The sequence below is a fragment of the Sus scrofa genome, unplaced genomic scaffold (assembly GCF_000003025.6).
Source record: "Sus scrofa isolate TJ Tabasco breed Duroc unplaced genomic scaffold, Sscrofa11.1 Contig1052, whole genome shotgun sequence".
NCBI lineage: Eukaryota > Metazoa > Chordata > Mammalia > Artiodactyla > Suidae > Sus > Sus scrofa.
In genome coordinates, this window is record NW_018084804.1 from 281,543 (window position 1) to 304,263 (window position 22,721).

At 38.8% G+C, this 22,721-nt stretch overlaps 5 non-coding genes across 5 annotated transcripts; 3 read left to right on the forward strand and 2 right to left on the reverse strand.

The window, feature by feature from the left end:
* The first annotated feature begins 2,022 nt into the window (after positions 1-2,022).
* Positions 2,023-2,094, forward strand: TRNAA-AGC. The gene has a single exon. It is a non-coding gene; the product is annotated as a tRNA-Ala (tRNA).
* A 4,586-nt stretch (positions 2,095-6,680) lies between these two features.
* TRNAT-CGU lies at positions 6,681-6,754 on the forward strand. The gene has a single exon. It is a non-coding gene; the product is annotated as a tRNA-Thr (tRNA).
* Positions 6,755-10,071: 3,317 nt separating this feature from the next.
* Positions 10,072-10,143, reverse strand: TRNAA-UGC. Its single transcript has one exon. It is a non-coding gene; the product is annotated as a tRNA-Ala (tRNA).
* Positions 10,144-13,075: 2,932 nt separating this feature from the next.
* On the forward strand, positions 13,076-13,147 carry TRNAA-UGC. Its single transcript has one exon. It is a non-coding gene; the product is annotated as a tRNA-Ala (tRNA).
* Positions 13,148-18,458: 5,311 nt separating this feature from the next.
* Positions 18,459-18,530, reverse strand: TRNAA-AGC. Its single transcript has one exon. It is a non-coding gene; the product is annotated as a tRNA-Ala (tRNA).
* Positions 18,531-22,721: the final 4,191 nt, after the last annotated feature.

Genomic DNA, 22,721 nt, shown 5'->3' on the forward strand with positions numbered 1-22,721 from the left:
TGTCTTAGCTAACCTTCAAGAAGACCTTACCTCCTGGTAATCTCACCCTGTGCAGACTTCTCACACTTGAGTCAGTCACCTAGGCATATGTGAGGGGGAAACTTGAGTGAACCATTGTGCAAGCAGATTCTCCAGACACAGTTAAACCATCAGAGAACTGCATGATCTGTAGATACACTGAGGTCAACTTCAAAGGCACCTGGGGCCAGAAATACCGGCCAAGGCACCATGGAGTTCCTGACCCACAGAATCTGTGAGATAATAAACATTAAGTTTTTAGCCCTGTAAATTTTGGAGTATTATTCAGCAATAGATAACTAATATTCACAGCAAGACTTTTTTTTTTAACATTTCCCTTAGGAAAATAATAATCATTTACAAAAAATAAAAATCATATCTGTTTGGAATTCCCATTGTGGTGCAGTGGTTAACGAATCCAACTAGGAACCATGAGGTTGAAGGTTCGATCCCTGGCCTTGCTCAGTGGGTTAAGGATTCCGCATTGCTGTGAGCTGCAGTGTCGGTTGCAGACGCAGCTCGGGTCCCGCGTTGCTGTGGCTCTGGCCTAGGCCGGCGGCTACAGCTCCAATTCGATCTCTAGCCTGGGAACCTCCATATCCGCAGGAGCAGCCCTAGAAAAAGCAAAAAGACAAAAAAAAAAAAAAAAAAAAAAAAAAAAAGAAAGGAAAAGAAAAAAAATTATATCTGTTTCTCTCAGGATTCCAGACTGTTATCAGAAACCATATCCCTTGAAAATCAAATAGCAATGCCAAACTAAGACGTGACTCTCCTCTCAAGTTTCTCTTTTGATCCTGAAAAAAATCTGAAGATTTTAAGCTGACTACCTAGTGTATCTTATCCACCGGAGGGTCATGGACCTACCCTTAAAGCAATCCTTGGCAAAAGGAAATTGAAAAAAATGTAATTATTTTAGATGACTCATGATTTATGCAAATTGTCTGGGCCATCATCTCTACTACATGAATAAAATTTAGATTCTCAGCATGGTGAAAGGATGAGAAATACTGGTGTTATCTTGTCAAGCTGATTTTTCTGGCTTCATCTACACCTTGCTCTTCCCAACTCCAATCATTCTAAACTACATACATTTCCAAGCCTTTACACCTGCTGTATCTCAGCTTTCTTATCATTTCTCCTTGACATTCTTATTCATTCTTCTAGATTTTCTCACAGGTTACTGTATTGGGGACTTTCCTCGAATAGTCAGGAATAAAACCCCCTTGGTGTGCATCTCTTGTTGAGAAAGTAGTGTGAATTCTAAAGAACCACTTCTTCTGCTGATAATAAACCAGCATGGAAGCAGAGTTTTGCCTCAATCTTAAAAGTAACATATTTCTTACTTCCTGGCTTTTCTTTCCAAAGAATCAGAGCAAGATCTGAGGATTCATATTCCCTGGATTTTATTTGTGTTCGTTGGATAAAATAAGGATGGGAAGGCTGTAGGAAGCAATCTAACATCTTTACATTTTAGCCCTTCCAGTTGCTAAGGATGGAAGGAATTTATTTTTCTAACAGAAATCCCTCCATTGGCTCCTTGCTTTCTAAGAAATAGGTGCATTTAAAAAAAAAGAAGGAAAGAAAGAAAGAAATAGGTGCATAGCGGTTTCTGGAGTCTGGGAAAAACAGGGTTCAGAATTGAGGATGGGAATTGGGCATAGTTTGTTAGATTTGATAATTAAAGGCAGTCATTGGCAAAGTATTTTTTTAATCTTTGCTGTAAGGAATTTTTCTTTATCCCATATTACCTTCTGAAAAAGAGAAAAGCACTCAGAAAAGGTGGGTCTGGGAGATTGCTCCCTACTCAGATTTCCGAGCTCAGTGTATTTTTATGCGCTACTGAGTGCCTTCAGAATGCCGGATTCCTTGGTAATGGAGTGCTATAAAATAGAAGATGAAAACAAAATCCCTTAGAAAGGAACATAATAATTTTACCTTAAAAATACAAGGATAAATTTGTTTTATTTCATGAAAATGGCTTAGAAAGAGAAGTCTTCACGTGGCGGGGATGTAGCTCAGTGGTAGAGCGCATGCTTAGCATGCATGAGGTCCCGGGTTCGATCCCCAGCATCTCCATCCTTTTGTCTCCCCGTTTTGGAATATGTGCGTTAAGGTCCTGTCACGTTCCTCTAGAATCTGAAGATTAATCATCTTGCCTCCAGGCACTTAAAATTTGCCCTGGTTATGCTAGTAAACCCTCCTTTTGAAATTTTTATTCCTTTACATCCTCAGCAGGGTTTGCATACGGTCTTCCACAAGGTGAAATCAAGTGTGACTTCGGACCCTGTTCCACGAAAAAAAAAATAACACTTATCCCGTAAACTCTAAATTATACGATTTGCGAATGGTTTAGCAGTTTCACTTAGTTTTGGTGCCGAGGCGTGGGCTGGGGGCTGGGACGGTAGGCCGAGCTTTTGTCTCAGGTTTCACATTTTGAAGCTCAATAAGAAAGATTAATTTCACCGGAAGTTTCTAGAAAGAAAATACACTCTTTCTAAGCCGGAGGCTATGAAAGCATTGGTTAAATTTCGCCTCTCAAAACGTGGCAGTTCTCCCAGAAATCGAACGCAAAAGAGTGAAGTCGAAGCATTTTGACGCAGTCGTGTTTTCTCCCTGCGCATCTTGCCAGTGAGCTCACAGTGTTCACATCGCTGTGGATTTGATTTCCTTCTATACATCTTTAAATTTGCCCCCACTGATTCTAAAGCTCATCACATCGATTCTCTCAAAAAATCCACTTCTCTTTCTAAATCTAGCCCTTTTATACCATTTACGTGGCTAAGGACTTTCTCTGGCTAGCTCCTTTGTGTGCTTTGTTAAAGATGTGTTCCCCTTTGGAAAGCAGCATCTCTTGTATCTTGGAGCTTTTGTTTCAGCTTTGAATATGTGACACCTTATCACATTCACAAGTAAGGAAATTTAGAAAACAGTTTTCTGTAGTTTTGTTTATTTCTCAGCGAAGCCTCCATCAGCTCCAGGCGGCTCCTGCTTGGCTGTTGCCAAGGGCTTACAGACATGAGGGGATGGAATGTGTAAAATTCTTACAGGAAAGAGCCCAGAGTTTAAAAAATAATAATGGCTACCATCCTTTATATAAGACTCTTTAATCATCTGTTCTGTCGGTCATGGAGAGATCTAGGTTTGTGCCACCTACTTAAAACAATATACTACAAAAAATATAAGAAATTAAGGCATGGGTCTTGGAACCGGCCATTGAAAGTTGGTACCCCGAAACTTACATTCTGTTAGCTGCTATTAGCTTCAAGCTAAATCATCCTGTGCTGTCATTTATTGAACCATTGCTCTTGTCAGTTATTACTACAGGCCTGCAATCGTGTAACTTTCACGTAGCCTTAAAGATATTAGAACACTTTGAACAACTTAAAGTAGTAGCCATAGCATCTACCAACTGAGCAGTTAGTAAGAAAACTTTATCCTTGTTTGTTCCCCTCATTTCCAACGTGCCATATTACCCACCGTCAAGATTAGTAGTTGTGAAATACCAAGAGTTCTTCCTAGGAACAGTTTTGAGTTGTAATTATTACTTACCAACTGCTTTTGTTGTTACTTCAATTCACCAGACTATGATCAACTTGGTCAAAGATTGCTTTTAAGATTCCTCTATTCCAAACCACATGAAGAGACTTTCCTTAATTTAACCAACAACAAGATTTAGCTGCTGTTTGAGAACAGTGTCCCAACTAAACTATTTCATCTGATAGGTAAAGTGTACACTGGGTGGTGGAAGGGATGAGGAAAGATAGAAATCAATATAGTTCCCTGAAACCCCCAAATTTCTTTAAAGTTAAAGCAGTGGTTATCCAATTTGGCTGGACACAGGAATCACCTGGAGATCTCTGAAATTTTATGATGCTTGGATTCCACTCTGAGAGATTCTATTTTAATATTTCTGGAGTGTGGAAAGGATATCAGCATTTAAAAAAGGATCGGAGGATGCCTAGGGCTGCTCTAACAAAATAACACAAACTACCTGGTTTAAACCATAGACGTTTATCAGCTCATGATTCTGGAGGCTAGAAATCCAAAATCAAGATGTTGGCAGGGTTGTTCCTTCTGAGAGTTTTGAGGGAGAATGTTCTATGCCCCTCCCCTAGTTTCTGACAGTTTGCTGGTATCCCTTGGTTTGTAGATGCATCCCTCGGGGGCTCTGCTTGCATGTTCACATGTGTGCATGTCTGTCTCCAAGTTTTACCCTTCTACAAGGATGCCAGTCTTATTGTAACAGAGAGGCCTGCCCTACTTCAGGATGACTTCATCTTAACCAATTACATTAGTAATGGCCCTTTTTCTTAATAAGGTCACATTCTGAAGTATTGGGGGTTAGGACTTCAACGTATGGATTTTTAGGGGAACAAAATTCAACTGATAACACCTACTAGCTGGTATTATGTCAAGTCGCCCTGTTCTCAACAGAAGACACATTCATTGAGGGTAATGAGAAATCGTTGCAATTAGGAAAAATCCCCATGTTCCAGTGTCCATATTCATTTTTGTCCATTAGTTATTTTGGGTCTAATATTAATCAAGCACTTTTGCATTAGATTGCTCTGGGGTCTGCTGTATTATTTGCTCTTTCAATTCACTCACACATTTCTTGCTTGAATGCAAGTCTATTTCTGGGAGGACCTCATGAATAAATTCCACTATTTCTGCCTCTTCTACTCTCTTGATAATGTTATTTCAAGTACCTTGTATACCTTCCTACTGCTGGGTTTTGGTCAGATTTATTTCATTCCACCTTGGCAGAGCTTAATATCTGGGATTAACTTTTAAAGTTTTAAAGATGTTTCCAAGTACTTCTTGTTGATATAAATATATGTATGTGTATATATATATATATAGCTATAGTTATAGTTACATATAACTATAACTGTCCAAGTTTTATATATACCCACATATTTATTTTTTCTTTTAAAAAAGCAAATACATTAAAGAGAAATCACCAAAAAAAAATGTATTTAATTCAGCAGTATTTATAGTAGAGAGTATTATTGCCAGCCTTTGTTGGGTGCTCATCTATCATCTTGTACTTCTTTTACTATAATATTAAAATTTTCATTAAAATGTATTGTTTTATTTTCTATTATTGGTGGTTATCCTATGCCTAGTGCTATGTATAGAACTCATTTCAGCACCTGGCACATCCTAGGCTCTCAGTAGTATCATGCTTGTTGGACAGTACCTGAACAATACTTCCCCTGTAAATGCTGTCATCCCAGTTGTACTTTTGTGACAGAAATTTATACAGTCTTGATCATAAACAGTTCAGCTGATTAGAATTCAGAAACACCATGATTCCTGATGCATTATGGTTTTGAGGGTGTTGTTTTCTAAACTCAGTAAATATACAGTACCCAGAAATGGAGTAGTAGTCGAGACCTAATCATGTAAGTTTGTTAGTATAGATTAAATTTAAAAGGGGCTATCCAAGTTAGCAAGAAAATAAGTTTATATTCACTATAAAAACATTCTGAGTGGCATAGGAAATGGCAGTGACAGAACATTTGACTCAGGAAAGGAATTAAAAATGACTTTGGGATTCGATAGCCTTACCAGGCCCAGAGCTCCCTTCAACTTTTATTTGGTTAAATAAAGAATTTTTTATTTTAATCAGGAAGCATGCTGAACCTGGGTAGATGTGCAGCAGCATCTGATAATCTGAAGAACTCACTCCCCTCCCTTTCAGCGCCAGCCTTATTCTAATTAAAGGCAGAAAAATAGGATGCAATCATTAAAAGTTTAAGAACAGATTCTTAGTTTTGTGGTTGTAGAATCAGTTAATTTTTTAAAATGTGTTTTATTGAAATATAGTTGATGTTAATGTTTTTTAGCGTCTACAAGTTAAGGGTCCATGAGGAAAATACTAAAGAACATCCTTTTGAAGAACCAACATGAAGAAGGCAATAGAGAGAAGGAGGAATTTCCCAGTCTGTGAGGCCTCCCAGATTCAAGCGAGCAATGGTTTCCCTCTGTGCCCTTTGCTAAGAGCTGCAGGAACAGAGGTCATTTCCCTGCCTCAGGCAGGCAAAGGCTCTTGGAATTTGAGCCCTAAAACCATGAAATCTGACTGAGCCACCTCCTGGCTGATCGTCTCCTATATTCTCAAGCAGAGCACAAGCCGACAAATGTTAGTAGAGTGAATGTGTTTGGCGTTTGGGGTTGTTTGTTTTTGTTTTGTTTGTTTTTCAGTGCACAATTGCCATCTGCTAGTAACCAGGAATGCCAGTAATTTGACCTAAGTTCTAACATACCCATTTTGCTAGAAAAGCCTTTCAGTCTACTTTTAGAATATCCACTTACTTGAAGAGTCTAAATTACTGCAATCGGGTAGAATATAAGAACTTCTCTGGCCTCATTCAGAGAAGCTCCTTCCTCCACAATGAACACTCTGCTCGTATCCACTCTTTCCCATTCCGTGATTGTTCTAAGTACATTTTCTATGTTGTGGTGTGGGTGTGTGTATGTGTTTTGTTAGGCTTGATGGGATTCTTAAGTTCCAGGAATTTCCATCCCAGTTCTGCCTGTGCTACACAGTTGATTTGTTTGAGAAGAAAGTACACAGTAACTCTAATTGATAATTCAGCTTGTCACCAAATTGAGTACAATTTGATCAGAAAGGAAGCCTTACCTGGCAGGCAGCTGGCTCTGTGGCTTAGTTGGCTAAAGCGCCTGTCTCGTAAACAGGAGATCCTGGGTTCGAATCCCAGCGGGGCCTATCTACTTTTGATGTACTGAAATTTTTAGTCTGTTACCATCTTTAATCACAGTATCAAATGCACTGGTTAGAGCATTTAATCTCAACAACATCTTATTATTGCACCTGCATTCATAATGACTCTCAGGCTGTCTACTGCTGATCTAGCACGTGGTTTTATTGGAATTTACTTAGGTGTTCAAGATCAATTATGAATAGAGACTTTCCAAAATAAAATTGGAAAACTAACGAAACTAAGCCTTATTATGCATAGTTTACAGATGAGAAAACTAGGACTTGGAGAGAAATGAACTAACTTGCCCAAATCACAGCTAGTAAATAAATAATCAAGCTAGGGTTTAAAGTTAATAGTTTTCCATTCAAAGTCATGGTTTAAAATGTCAAATAATCTTATTTATAAAATCAAACAGTGCCCCATATGGTTTAGAATAATAGTTCTTAAAATTGTATGGCATATAAACTTGTTAGCTTATCTGAGGAAAACTTGCCTATGACCACCACCAAACAAAACAAAACACCAAAAGACATATGGATAAATTTGTATATTCTTTGAAGGTGTTCACTGACCATGGTAAGATATTGGGTGTCCAGGAACGACTGAAAAAAACCCTTGACTCTTACAAATCACAAATGAGTATTAAGGAAACATAAGCTGTTATAGCACATATTTGCTTCTTGATGTTAATTTCTATAGGACTATCATTCCCTCACCTAGGCTCACTTACATCAGACCATTAGAGGCAATTATCTGGCTGGCAGTTCCATGACACTGGGCTAGCATGCCAGTTTCAGGAAATTATATTTCAGGATGTGAGATCCCTGAAATGAGTTCTGGAAGAAAATCTATGCACACAAACAGCTGGCCTCAAGCAGTGAAAGATCTACCGTTAGCTATTTTAGTCAATAATTATGAAACATTCATTCATCCCCTCACTCCAAAAATTATATGTTTTATGCCTACTCAACCAGTGTGTGGAAAGGTGAGCTGAATAGGTCTGGTCTCCACCTCCAAGGATAAAAAAACTTAGTACTAAATGAGGAGGAGATACAAATCAGATAATCACAGACAGAAATATAGTAGCAGCACTATGATAAACATTACAAAAAAGAATGATTGATATTTAGGAGAACATATATAGGAGACTTTGTTTAATTGGGGAGGTCAGAGAAGGAGAGACTTGAGTTGCAAAAAAGTGGAAGAATTATATAGGAAAGAGAGGCAGAGCATAGAATCATCCAGCAGAGGAAGCTGGGCAATGAGTAAAGAACCTAAGGAAAGCCAGTATGGCTAGAATGCAAAGAACAGTTACAGGCAGGATAAAGAATGAGGCTAGAAAAGGATAGGGCTAAACCATCACAGGTTTTTCTTGGCTGTGTTAGGGAGTTTTAGTTTTATATTAAAAGCAACCAGAATGCATGTGGAAGTCAATATGGATACATAACCACTTGGAAAAATTACTAACCAAGAGAAAAAATGGTGAAGTTTCAAATTTATTCCCCTAAGTTATTTATTGTTTTCTTTTTGAAAAATAGATTTAAAATGAAAAAGAGTACATTTAAAGCAACTTAACCAGAGGTGCAGAAACTGTAAATGTAAAAATTACAAAAGTAAACTGGTGTCAAGTTTTAGGGAGAAAATACCCCTGAATGAGAAAGAGCCTATTTCTGCAACTTCGATGGAGGCATTGCTCACAACGTTTTTTCCAAGACATTTTTGGGGTAAAACTCTGGCAGAAATAAAATAAATGCATCCATTCCTTTTCCTTAATTTTAGATCAGTAAAAAATAAACCTATTCTTTTTCTCATTTTATGTAATGATGATGAATTCACCAATGTTTTGGTGAGCATGCATTTGTACTAACTGGAAGTCCTCTTTGGAAACATTAACTCTCCATTCTGTTTCTTATTGGAAGTTCCTAACTACCAAAGTGAGAGAGATTGGAGGTCACTGTCTAAGGTTTTTTGGAGGCCAAGAGGGGTTATCTAGGAGGGTTTAATGGAGTTTTGCAGTATCCTCTAACTCAGCAAAGAGCAGAGTTAACCTAACTGTGCAAGCTCAACAATGATTCTGCACTGGGGCATAGCTTAAAAAGTGTAGTGGCTCTCAATTCAATTCAGAAATGCTTTCTTCTCTGTAAAGAAAACACTACTCATTCAATGGATTAAATTTTTACTGTGAAAAACTGTTTATATGGAGAGAAAGAGAAAGCTGGCAATGAAATGATTGAAAGTGGTTTCTTTGTGTGTCTTGAGTAAACCATCCCTACGCTAACATCAAGAACTTTAATTGTAATTTTATTTTACTGATAGACCAACTTCTGTTTCCTAACCTTGAGACCTCACAATATCTATTTTTAGCTTCTATATTCCAAATGTTAGATAAATCGCAATCATCCATCCATAAGAGGGAAAAGGCTAATTTAAGCCTTGCTCAGGCAAGGGAGGATTGCAGAAACAAGTACAGGCTTTCACCAAGCAACACCCGAGATAGAATTATTATAGGATTTGGGGGTGGGGGTGGGGTTGAGTTTAATTTAGTTTAATTTAACTTAAATGGAGCAGCGGTTTATAAAGCAAAGCATGGCTCTGTGTAAAGTGTGAAGTGTAGAGAACACGGTTTCTCATCCTGTGTCCTTGATGATGATTGCTAGCAGCAGTTGTTTTTTTTTTTTCCCCTTCATTCTCAAAAAGAACCAAGGAAAAGCTAGTAGAAATTCTTCCTCCTCTTTACACACGTTTCTAATCAAGTATCTCCTCTTGTCTGAAACCTATTCTTTGCTTACAATTTCTTCCAGTTACATTCGTCGCTTCAGGTAGGCAATTTATTAGAAATTAGTCATACTTTACCCACTTAAACCAATAGTGTATTTTCTATTCAGCAGTTAACCTCAAGCATGATCTCTTCTAAAACAGAAAGAATGAGAAATAAAATTTTTGTTTATGGCCGAATAAGATAGCAGCACTTGTGACAAAGGTGAAAGAGTGGTTGAAAGCAGCAGCAGCAGCAGCAGCAGCAGCAGCAAAACCCTAGGAGCAGGAGTGAAAATCAACCTACCCTTTGTCCTGAAGTCCTTTCTTACCCTTCCCACTTCTTGCCTCCTCCAAAAGCATGTTATGGCCTCAGAGTCGTATGCGGCCTTGGCAAATTAAAGCAAAGTGAATTTTACTCAGCAGCATATTTGACTTTAAAACTAGAATGAAATATAATTTTGTTGTTTAACTTTAAATTGCTCAGACATAGCAGAACTGCTGAAAACCAACTGTGTCTGTTTATAACGATCCCACATTTAAAAACAGTAAGTGGGAAGAGATAAATTGGAGATGCTGGGGATCGAACCCAGGACCTCATGCATGCAAAGCACGCGCTCTACCACTGAGCTACATCCCCACAAGCTGAACCAGCTTATGACCCTGAAATACTTTTCTTTATCAATACATGATCAACTGTGCCCTAAAATATAGTTCATTTTGTTGTGTAAGAATTATATGAATTCCACAAGCCAGTGTCAGAAAGAAGGTGCGTTGTGCAAGTCAGTGCTAATTAAAACCTTCAGATCCTCTTGGACCTGACCAGACCCAACTCAGAACAAGCTCAGAACAAGCAGTTGTAAAGTTGGCTTTTATTGCAACAGCACTGTGAATATAAATCATTCAGATTAAGAGCATTTTGGAAAAGCTGGCATCAAAAAAACAAAACAAAACAAACAAACTATAGATGGCTACAGCAAACCACTGGGAAATTTCATGATGTGGTACAAAGCCAAACTGTAAAGAGGAGCCAATTCGGCTGGGGAAAGAACTGGATCCTGCAAGGTGGATCCAGTCTCAGGTTATGGGTTTGGAATTATCCATAGTCAGTATGTGTGTAAATCTCGCCTGGCCCAAGAAGGAAAATCCCACTGAGTAGAATGGGTGAGGAAAACTATATCCTGTGAGAGAGATGCTGCCAGTTCAAATATAAATCCATGTTATATCAGTTTTGGAGTGAGGCGGTGCTTTTCAAACTGTGGTCTGTGGACCAGCAGCATCAATATCTCCTGGGATCTTGCTAAGAATACAAATTCTAAGGCCTCATCACAGACCCGTGAACCAGGAACTCTGGGGGTGCAGGCCCAATAATCTGTGTTAATAAGCCCTGGAGGTGATTTTGATACATGCTATAGTTTGAGGACCGCCGATGTGAGGTATTGATGAATAGGACATTACTGTATCATTTTCTAACAATAAAGCAGTACTAAGGTGTTTCAACACTTAAAGACAAAATAATTTCACATATCAGGCCTGAATTTTTATAGCCAGATGTTAAATAAATGTTTACATGTGTGAGGGATATCTAAGGGTATCTAAGCTTTTTTATATATTGAGAAAATAGTATATGAATATTTAAAAATAATTTTTAAAAATTAATGCATTGTACTCTAAATTACAAACAGTAGCAATTTTTTTCAGCTGTTTTGACACAGTTTTTACTTTTTTCCTCGGTTTAACTGGGCCCACAAGCATGCAAGCATGCAGAAATTCGCGGGCCACTAGGAAACCCCAAGTGGCATTTCTCTTGATATTGGAAAGCCCTGAGCGTTAGAGAATATAGCCACTAGTCATAAGAAGAGAAGGAAAGAGGAAGATAAAGATGAGTAAGAACAAGTTAAGAAAAGCAAAAAAAAAAAAAAAAAAAAAAAAAAAAAAGCCGAAATAAAGCACACCTACAGGTAAAAGCTGTCTTGCAATGAGACATACCAGGGATGGAGCCCATGACCTCACGCTTGAGAACTCGGTCTACCACCAAGCCACATCCGAGAGGGAGAGGAAGGAAGGGACCGCCCACTCCAACACTTTACTCAACCATCCAGTCGCTAGTAGGTCGGGCACAAAGGGCGTGGTCTAAATCACCCAGTTTATGGCCAAAATTACAAAGAATTACTCATTTGTGGAAAGCAATTGAAATCCCTGATACCCATCTCCAATGGGGTTCAAAGGTACAAATGTTAGCACCTCTGTGTTGGTCAAAGCAGTCCTCGAAGTGAATACCTAAAGGCATTTAGACCTGGCAGTGCTCAAACTCGGAAGGATAGTCTCTTAAGAATCTGGGAACATTGACCAATAGGGGATTATGTAACATCCGAGTTTCATTTGCTATTTCAATTCACCAAAAAATTCACTCCACCACTAAGAATGGCCTGGCACCACCACTCACGAATTGGAGAAGAGCCACCACCATGTCCATTTTTCCACGCTGGAATCCTGGCTCGTCTCCTAATTTTCTCCTCACTACCTGCTCGGGTGGGAGGTGGACCATTTGCACTCTTGCTGCCGTCTTTGGATGTGGCAGCCCGTGTACCAGGCTCCTATTTCTGAAATCAAATCTTGGTTTGGATAAAATCTCACTGACACAAATTTTGCAAAGGTACAAGGTGAACACGTTGTTTGAGGCCTCCCCAAGATCTTGGAAAATACAGGTTGTCCTAACCTCCCTTCTCCTTTTCAACACGGCTGGGCCCAGAAGAATTTGAGGAAGAGGTAGGGCACCATCGAGGCACTGGGCAATTTCCGGGAGATTTCCAGTGCTCCAGAGGCCCCAGGACCCGCCGGACTGGGGACAGAGCAAGACTTGTTCCAACCTTAGAGAAGCGGCTTCCGTGGAGGGGTAAACCAGGTGCCAGGAAATGTGCAACGAGAGGTGCAACTCTTGACCTTTATTCACTTGGCCAAGTCTTTCCTTTCAAGACTCCTGCAGTAGTCAATTTCTGATCAAGAGTGTGGTATACTTTCTGTCTGCTGCTGTAGTTACATAAGCTTATCTTTGTCGGAGCGCTTGTCATACTGTATAAGTGCACAGTTATCTGTTTATATATTTGTGAATCCTCCTCTCCCACACACACTTCGTTACAAGATTTTCTGTTCTGTAACATAAATCCTGAAAGAGAATACCTGTAATTTATTTTTCGCCGGTCTTTATTGGGTAACCGCTATGTGCAAGGCTCGATGCTAATAAGGGCTTGATAAAGAGCTATGGGAAAAATCAATCACAGTTTCTCCCCCCCCCCCGCCCGCCCCCGAAGTTACCTTACTAGAGAAGGAGGCAAACTTAGTCAAATAACAAATCCACCCTTACAAGTTGTGCTAAATGATATTAAAAGGAAGTACAGGGAAACTATGGGTAATCTTTTTTAATAAGTATTTATTAAATTGATCTTGTTTTATTCATAGAAATACAAATTGAAAAAGTAGGTAGAATTTCTAGCCACAGACTGTACTATTTAGGAAGAACTTTAAACAAAGCAAAAAAAAAAAAAAAAAAAAAAGAAATGAGCATTGCATGTGGGGATGTAGCTCAGTGGTAGAGCGCATGCTTTGCATGTATGAGGCCCCGGGTTCAATCCCCGGCATCTCCAATATAGCTGAGCTCTAGCATTGTAGTCACAATTAACTAATTCATGGAAAGCAGAGCCTTTTAAAATTAAGAGTAAGATGTATCAAATCAGTGATTTCAAGAAGAATTATAAATAAAATGTATCAAAAACAATACGTACATACTTTACAACTCCTTTAAACCTTGGTGGGGTGTACAAACAGGCAGTCCTCAACTATTTGAAGGTGGATGATTTGTGGCCAGAAATACAATTATTAAAGAACAGTTGAAGATATGCTCTCTCAGCTATCTGGATCATCCTTTTTTACTCTACTTTTTTACGGTTTTTTTCACCAATATGCTACTTAAAAACAAACAAACAAAAACCACTGTCATGTATACAACCTTTCCAGAGCCAGTTTCTCAATTGCTTACTTGATGCAGCATGATCTGGTTCAGTTGAATAGAAGGTGACTGGAGTGACCTCAATCATAACTTTTTTTCTCCTCATCAATAAGAATTGAATTACTGACACAGTCTTGAACAAAAACTCAGCAAATCAGATTTTTAAAAAATGTTTTTGATCAAAGATTGGTGAAAGAACAGGAATAGCAGCAAGGATATAATAAGTAGAAGAGTTTATAACTTGCATGCATGGTGCTTCCAGTTCTATACTTAATATCTCCTCTTAATGTCTTCCTCCAAAAGGGATGCAGTAAGCTAAACCTCTAGTGGCTCATCTGTTTGTTCATGACTATTTTATTTCCTTTGTCATGCCACACTGACCATATATGCTCATGATTTTTCCTGTGTTCTGTTACATGTAAATACTGAATATTTACAAGTAACTTAAACATGAAAGTCAGTACCATCTTTATCTTAGTTTGAAAAAGAAGTTCAGATGCTGAAATGAAGCCACATTTCTTTCAATGTTACAACATTCTGGATGCTGCTCCATCAACTCTTTGGTGGTAGGGGGAGAATAAAGACGTGGGTGGGTGTCCCACTTGGTCATCTGTCATTGCAGTAATCCTATGATCTTTGCCACAGGGAAGTCCTTCATTCTACCTTCCCTTCTTTCCAGTTTCCCTTTAAGCCAACTGCTTTTAAATAATATACACCATAGAACATACATTAGCTCAGGTAGAATGAATTCTCAAAGAGGTTAGAACAGTTCTTCTTGTAACAATCCAAAAAGTTTTTATTTCCTATTAAGAACACAGTAAGTTAATTGTCATCATCATCACCTTTATCATCATTTTAATTTTCCTCATCATTAGCCTGCATAGGCACACAAACTTCAAAAAGCACCATCTGTAAGTTAAAAAAAAAAAGGTGATAGATCTGAATAAATAAAAACTAAATTTCTTTACCTTTATTCTTTAGTTTTAAAGAAACTGAAAATTATTTTTTTTATTTTTTATTTTATTTTTTGTCTTTTTGCCTTTTCTAGGGCTGCTTCCCATGGCATATGGAGGTTCCTAGGCTAGGGGTCTAATCGGAGCTGTAGCTGCCTGCCTATGCCACAGCCACAGCAACACAGGATCCGAGCCAAGTCTGCAACCTACACCACAGCTCACGGCAACGCCAAATCCTTAACCCACTGAGCAAGGCCAGGGATCGAACCTGCAACCTCATGGTTCCTAGTCGGAGTCATTAATGACTGAGCCACGACGGGAATTCCAAGAAACTGAAAATTATTAAAGATTAGGATACCTTCAAAACTAAGAATATCTTAGCAAAAATTCTGTTATTAATTAACTTTTTAATAACATTGATGGCTGTGGTGATTAACTTTTTGTGTCAACCTGACTGGGACATGGGATGCCCAGATATCCAATTAAACATTATTTAATTGGATAATTGTGTATTATTAAATAATTGTGTATTATTGTGTATTGTGTATTATTTCTGGGTATGCCTGGTTGTTTCCAGAAGATATGAGCATTTGATTGGTAGACTGAGTAAAGCAGATAGCCCTCATCAATGTGGGCAGGCATCATCCAATATGTTGAAAGCCAGAATAGAACAATAAGGCAGAGAGGAAGCCCGCCTGATGGTTTGAGCTGGAACATCTCCTGCCCTCAGAGCTCCTAGTCTCAGGAGTTCAGAGTTGGACTGGAACCCAACTCATACTTTCAATCTCATATATTAATATATATATATATATATATATATATGAAATTATACATATTTGAAAACTTTACACATTATATATATATATTCTCACCAATACTTTTTTAAAATAATAGCCATCCAAACAGGTGAGATGATATCCCACTGTAGTTTCAATACATTATATGTATATCACTGTTTTACACTTGAAATGTATTTTTTTTTTTTTTTTTGGGTCTTTTGTCTTTTGTTGTTGTTGTTGCTATTTCTTGGGCTGCTCCCACGGCATGTGGAGGTTCCCAGGCTAGGGGTTGAATCTGAGCTGTAGCCACCGGCCTACGCCAGAGCCACAGCAACGCGGGATCCGAGCCGCGTACTGCAACCTACACCACAGGTCACGCTTTTAACCCACTGAGCAAGGGCAGGGATCGAACCCGCAACCTCATGGTTCCTAGTCGGATTCGTTAACCACTGCGCCACGACGGGAACTCCTGAAATGTATTTTATAACTTTACAATCTGTAATTGTGTATAATTACAATTTTGCCAGTTTACCTCAATAAAGCTGAAAAAAATTATATACACTACAATGATTTTCATCATTTTATTTGTACATGATTTGAAGCCATGTACAAATAAAACTAATACAATTTCTACGTCAATTATATCAATTAAAAATCTTTTTTAAAAGATTTTTATTCTTTGGTAAAAATTAAAATATACTTAATATATTATATATAAAAAGTACTTTATATGTACTATATATATATAAAAGTATTACATTTTTAACTTTTTGTTTTGGACTTTTAAAAACGATGTAGAAATCATACTGTAATGAATATCCATGTACCTATCACCCAACTTTATTCATCATTTATCATAATTTGGTTGTTCTTGTTTTATCCTTTTTTTGTGTTTCTTGTTTCCTCTAATAAAGGTCAAATTCCAGATGGTATATTGATTTCAACCACAAATTTTTACCATGTATAACAATAATTATAAACTTTCTTTATAACACTGCCACAGTATCATCACAATCAGCAAAAATAGTAAAAACTTTTTTTTTTGCTTTTTAGGGCTGTATCTGCAGGGCATGTGGAAGTTCTCAGGCTAGGGGTCAAAACCAAGCTGCAGCTGCCAGCCTCTGCCACAGCACTGCCAGATCCAAGCCATGTCTGTGACCAACACCACAGCTCACAGCAATGCTGGATACTTAATCCACTGAGCAAGTCCAGGGATCGAGCCAGCATACTCATGGTTCTAGAGGGTTCATTCCTGCTGAGCCACAACAGGAATGCCGATAAAAACTTCTTAATATAATTGAATCCTCAGTCCATATTCAATTGTTTCATCTTCTAATTACTTTGTTTGGATCAGGACCCAAATATGTTGCCTTTGTCTATTATTTTCTTTACGTCATTTACTCTGTATCAATTCCACCTCCCCCTTTCCCCCCATGCCATTTATTCCTTGAGGGTCAGATTGTCCCAAATTTTGGATTTTGCTGATTGCCTTTTTGTGTTGTTATTAAACATAGTCCTATAATCCCAATATTTACTGCATGTAGATGGTTCCAGCTATTAGATTAGACAAAGTATTAATTTTTTATTACAAACACTTCATTGCTTGTGTTCCATTTCACTGCATCAAGAGGCACATGGTGTGTAGTGGTCTCACTTTTAGTGAGGTGAATTGATCACTGGTTTCAGGCAATACCAGCCCGCTCCATCCATCCTAGAACTCCCCTATCCAGTTTCACCTCATGGTTGTAGTAGCTATTGATGAGTGTGACCTGGATACATTATAGCAATATTAGTTGCAAAATGTTGACTCTAACTTTATCATTGCTCCTATATATATAATAACTGTGATTCTTCTATGAGAAAAGTTTTTCCTTATCAATGATATGTTTATCCTGAAATACATTTCATATAAGAGAGGTAGTATAAACACTTGATTCTTTCCCCTTTGTTAGCTTTCAAAAATGAATTAATAACCAAAAACTTCCAAAGGCTGAATGTAGGAAGACATGTGTGTCTGTGTGTACATGTGTGCGTGTTTTTGTATTAATTTTACAACCAGGTTCTTCACTAAATTGTTCATTTGTAGTAACTTTTCTGCTTTGAGGAGTAGTTTCCAGGTAGATAATCCTACCAAGAGAGAGAGCTTTATCCTTTCTTATCCAATACTTACTCCATGAATTATTTTTTCCTGCTAAATGCTTTGATGAGTGCCTTCATTACAGCATTTGAACAGTGAAGATAGTGGATATCCTTGTCTTGTCATGAAAAAAGCTAAATATATGTGATCACAAGTACACCTTAAAGTGACTTAAATAGGTGGTATAGATCTTAAAAACCCAGTGGGACTATATATTGCACAAAATTATTTTCCAGGAAAAAAATTCCTAGAAATCAATATGTCTAAAAAGGACAACTGTTTTTTTTTTTTTTTCCTTTCATATTACATATTCAACCAATATTTCAGACTAGGCCTAGCTTAAGAAAGTCAGTTTTGATTTTTAAATTGGTTAAGACACTGTTGGTTTTGTGGGATACTTGTTTGTGTTGGGAGGAGTGGAAATGGTCGTTCACTTAAATTTATTTCTGAAATGAGCCCAGTATGTCATTTATTTTGATTGGAACCTTCTCAAACAGGGTTTAGATGCTTGATCTCTCACATTCCCAGTCAGTTATCTCAGCAAAGCCGCCTCTGTCCAGGTTCATTGAAGCAGCCAGTCTTCTCAATCTGTATCATTCAGCAGAGGCTTGGAAGGGACCACATGCTATGACAGACAGCATTTTATTGTTTCTTGTGTAGATAGAACTCTACGTTTATAACTGGAGCCCACTCCTTCCATTTTCGGTGATTCAAGAAAGGGGTCAGATACTCATAAGGAAGAAATCAGTACATTATTTTTCTTCTATTCCATCTCCAGTGTGTTTTTTGCTCCAAGAACTCTTCAGAATTCAGAAGAAAGGGAATGAGACTGAGGGTCTGTTGTTTTCTTTTCTTCTTTCTCTTTTCTTCTTTTCTATTTTTACCTTGGAATCCAAAGAAATCAGGCCACTTATCTTTCAGAAATGCTTGTCACATAGGATCCAGGATATTTCTAGGGGTGGCTACACTCTCGGGGCGGAGACCAGGTACCACAAAGGCGGTACAAGTAAGTAGAAAATTGAAAGAAGGCAGAGAGAAATGAAAGGGTCATCTGATCACGAATGCAGCCGCTCAAAACTGTGGAGGTGCCGGGGATTGAACCCGGGACCTCGTACATGCTAAGCACGCGCTCTACCACTGAGCTACACCCCCAACTGGGGGCCGTCTTCCTTGCATTCCTTTCGTGATTTATAACCATTATTTCTTTGATTCTCAAAGATTTGGCAAATTGCAGAGGAAACATGAATGTAAAACCCCCCCATTTGCGAAACAGACTGCACAGCGGCCTCAAAAGAAAGAAACAGAATGAGATTCCGAAGGAAGGAGGATGAAAAGAGACAATCTGTTTTTCGTCCTCTCCAGCCTCCATTCCTGCTCTTCCCACGTGGACGGCTTCAGGTAGGGCACCCTCTGAGAAGGAGCAGAGTGGAGTCAAGGGGGCTCTTGCCTGTGGCGCTCCAGTTCCCCCATCCAGCACCACCTCCCTTGGAACAAAGACCTCAAATAATCTCCATTTCCAGAAGCCAAACACATCTACTGAATGTTTCGCGGTGATGGCAGAGAAAGTCCCTGCGAGCTCATGATGTCCTTCATGGATCACACGACAAATTGGAAACATGAGCATGGGAGACAGACATCACGTAGGCGCCCCAAATAGTCCAATAAAATGAGCAACATAAACCTCCTGAAAAAATCTGGCGGTCCGCTGCTTTGCAGGGCTGGTCGAGGATGGGAAGGGATGGAATTGGGGGTGTTGCTTAGATGAAAGATGAGAGCAGGCAAGGCAGGACTGGCTTCTGTTTCTTCGCGAACAAACCCTTGTGAACCCGGGAGCTGTGAAGAATTATTAGTATCGCTTACGGTTTGGAGAAGGAGGGAGGGGAAGTTTCCTCTATTTTGAAGACCCGGGCCCTGACCCAATTCACAGCCAATTGATTTCTCGGGCATATGCAGTGTAGTCTCTCTTTCTCTCCATCCGAAACAATTTAACTTCTTAAAAATTTGAAAAAATTAAAACAGTACCCAAAATAAGCATATACCTTTTACCCAGACTTAGCTATCATTAATAATTTTTTCCCATTTGCTTTATCATTTGCTTCCTCTCTCCCATTTGAGGATAAGCTGCAATACATCATGTTCATTTACTCTTAAATAGCTGTATTTAACCTGCAGTCTGCATTCCAATTTGAGCAACTGTCCTGAGTTCCCCCTAGAATGACAGGCTCTAGTCTAGTGTCAGGTATTGCATTTAGATGATGTGTCTTTTCTTCTTTAATCTGGAACATTTCCTTAGCTTTTTTCTTTTGTGACGTTGACATGCCATTTAATAATAATATGTTTTCTTCTTCCTCTTCTTTTTAAAAATAGAATATCTTTTTCTTTGTTTTTGACCGATGTTTTCTCTTGATTAGATTCAGGTTATGTATTCCCCAGTGGAATACTACACAGATAATATGTGCTTCTCAAATTGTCATACCTGGAGACAGATAAGGACTACCTGTTATTCACTGGTGTGGTTCATTTTGATCACCTGGTTTGTAGAACAGTGATTTGACTGCAGATATCCTGTACCTCATCAAATCTCCCCCAAGATTTAACATCCACTGTCTGAACAAATCTTTATCATGACAGTTGCAAAATAATGATTTCCTAACTGCAGCCCTCCTGCCACATTTACAGTCAGTGCTTGGCATGCTAATAAACAAGAATTACTGCTTTATCCAGATTATTTTCTTCATTTATCAATGTACCATTTGTGTGGACTTCTATTTTTTCTATGACTTGTAATCTATTAAGTACATAATGATTTTGCCCAGATTTGGCCAATGGGAGTCCCTTCAAACTGGCTTCTTATGTCTGCTTGCAATGTCTCATCATTTATTGAGTAGTTTTTACTTTCTCAGCCACCCTTTTATCCCCATTATCCTAGATTGAGTCTGTCCACATGTCCAGTAAATAAACATCCAACACTGGGTTTCTGCCCAATGGAGGTGGATGAGGGAGCCGATGATCAGGATGAGAGTTTGGGTTGGAGAGTTGTTATGTTTTGTTTTGTTTTTTAAACTGATTTCCACCTCCTCTGATATATCCCTAGCAAAACAAATATGGGTAAGAAAAACAATCACAAACATAGACAAGTTGAGTGAAAGAAACCAGCAGAATGTATGATTCTATTTCTATGAAATTTTAAAACTGCCAAAACTAATGTGTGGTATAAAAAGTCAAATTAGTTCCCCTCTTGTGGGTGGTGGTTAGAAGAGGACAGGGGAGAAGCTTTTGGGGTGCTGGGAATGACCTGTTTCTTCACTTTGATGTTGCTACAAGTTCACTTTAAGAAAAATCACCAAGCTTGATGTGTGCAATTTTTCTGTATGTTTGTTATTCTTCAATATGGAAGTTTCCAAACAGGAGAACAGTAGGTAGAGAGATAGGTTATTTCCATCACTGGGAGGTTCCTCTTTCCATTTCTGTTTGGGATTCATCTCCAGAAGAGATTTCCCTTCCAAGGTACAGTGTTTACCAAGGATATCATGACTTACCTTGAAATAACAGATAAATTCATTATTGTTTCCTGCACTAAGATACACTGTATAGTGGCTAATACAGAACAGCAAGAGGCGCTATCAAAAATCAACAAAAATCTTTTTATGTGGGACAATGAAACGAACTATTTTCTGTAAGCTTTATTTTCAGAGCTCCAGAAAATTGTAAGTGACCTGAACCCCTAAATAGTGTTTCCACACTTAGTTGAGCGCTCTCTTTTTTTTTCTCTTTCTTTTTTTTTTTTTCCCAGTGATATTTGGGTCATTTTCCTAGAATTTCCCCTCCTAAAATACTCTCAAATGCAATGGTGGACATTTGCCTCTGTCCCTCCAACTTGCAGCTCTCTATGGAGATGCCCACACATCATCAAGACCTATTGACAGGATCTGATTTAAGCTCCATACTCTGTGCAGAGTAGTGTTCTATAGCACATATTTCTTCCTCTTCAGTTTAAACTCATTTAAAATTCTGTGTTCTGTTAGCTTTTAAAAGGTTTTAAGAACACGGAAGAATCCTAAAGAGCAGATTAGAGAGATCTCTTTATCCTCCTCAAGGGTCTTGCTGGTCAATTCTGCTTTCCGGGTGGGAATGTCCATTGAAACCTAATGTTAGATAGACATTTTTTTCAGGAACAAACACCGTTTGGGTTTTACAATAGAGAACACTGGCCTGGGGGGAAAAGGGAAACAGCAGTTCTTGCTTTTTATGGAGACTTGCAATCTGCCAGATATGGGCTTGAAATAGCCTTCTCAGCTGTCTGGGTCAGATACGTTATTTAATCTCTCTAAATCTCGGTTTCTTCACATATATACTGAAAATGATAATACCTATATCTCACAATTCTTGTGAAGTTTAAAGAAGAAAGGTTCACTGCTGGGAGCCGTTTGTGAAGGTCTGCCTTCTGACATGGTCAAGGAGGCTGATGACCCCAGACTGCATGGCAAGTCTGGGAAAGTGACGGTCCTGCTTCTTCTTCTCTGTTAGTCATACTGCCAATGGAAACTTTGGGAGCTGGGGAATTAACAGCTTAATAAAAGATCCCAAGAAAAAGGCCCAGGAGAGGATAAACATAGGGGATTAGTGCTTTCTCATAAGCTGCAACAAATCCCTAAAGTCCCTACAACCCCCCCTTTCTCCATCCCCTTTTCCACTTCGGGGACTGCCCCTCTCTAAGAAAGTCCCCAATAGAATGCTTTCTGATTACCACTGCTACTTTGAGAACAATATGTTTAGGTTTGACAATAGTCCAAGACATGGGCCATTTGACCCCTATGTGTGAAGTTGTTTTCCCTACCAGGGAATGGTTGATAAATACAATAGGCACTGGGCATTGACACGGGGAAAGCTGGTACAGTTTATACCTAGCACCTAGAAACAAGTTAGGGAAATATGGGCAGAAGGTCAACCAGTTGTGAACTGATATGTCAGGTCTATTAGCCGTACCCCAAAGAGTATAGATATCACAACCTCTGTTTCTACTGTGATCTGTCCTTTTGATCTGACCACAAAGACTAAAAAGATCATCTGGAGTTCCCGTCGTGGCTCAGTGGTTAACAAATCTGACTAGGAACCATGAGGTTGCAGGTTCAATCCCTAGCCTTGCTCAGTGGGTTAAGGATCCGGTGTTGCCGTGAGCTGTGGTGTAGGTTGCAGACGCGGCTCGGATCCCGAGTTACTATCTATGGCTCTGGCGTAGGCCGGTGGCTACAGCTCCGATTAGACCCCTAGCCTGGGAACCTCCATATGCCGCAGGAGCGGCCCAAGAAAATGGCAAAAAGACAAAAATAAATAAATAAATAA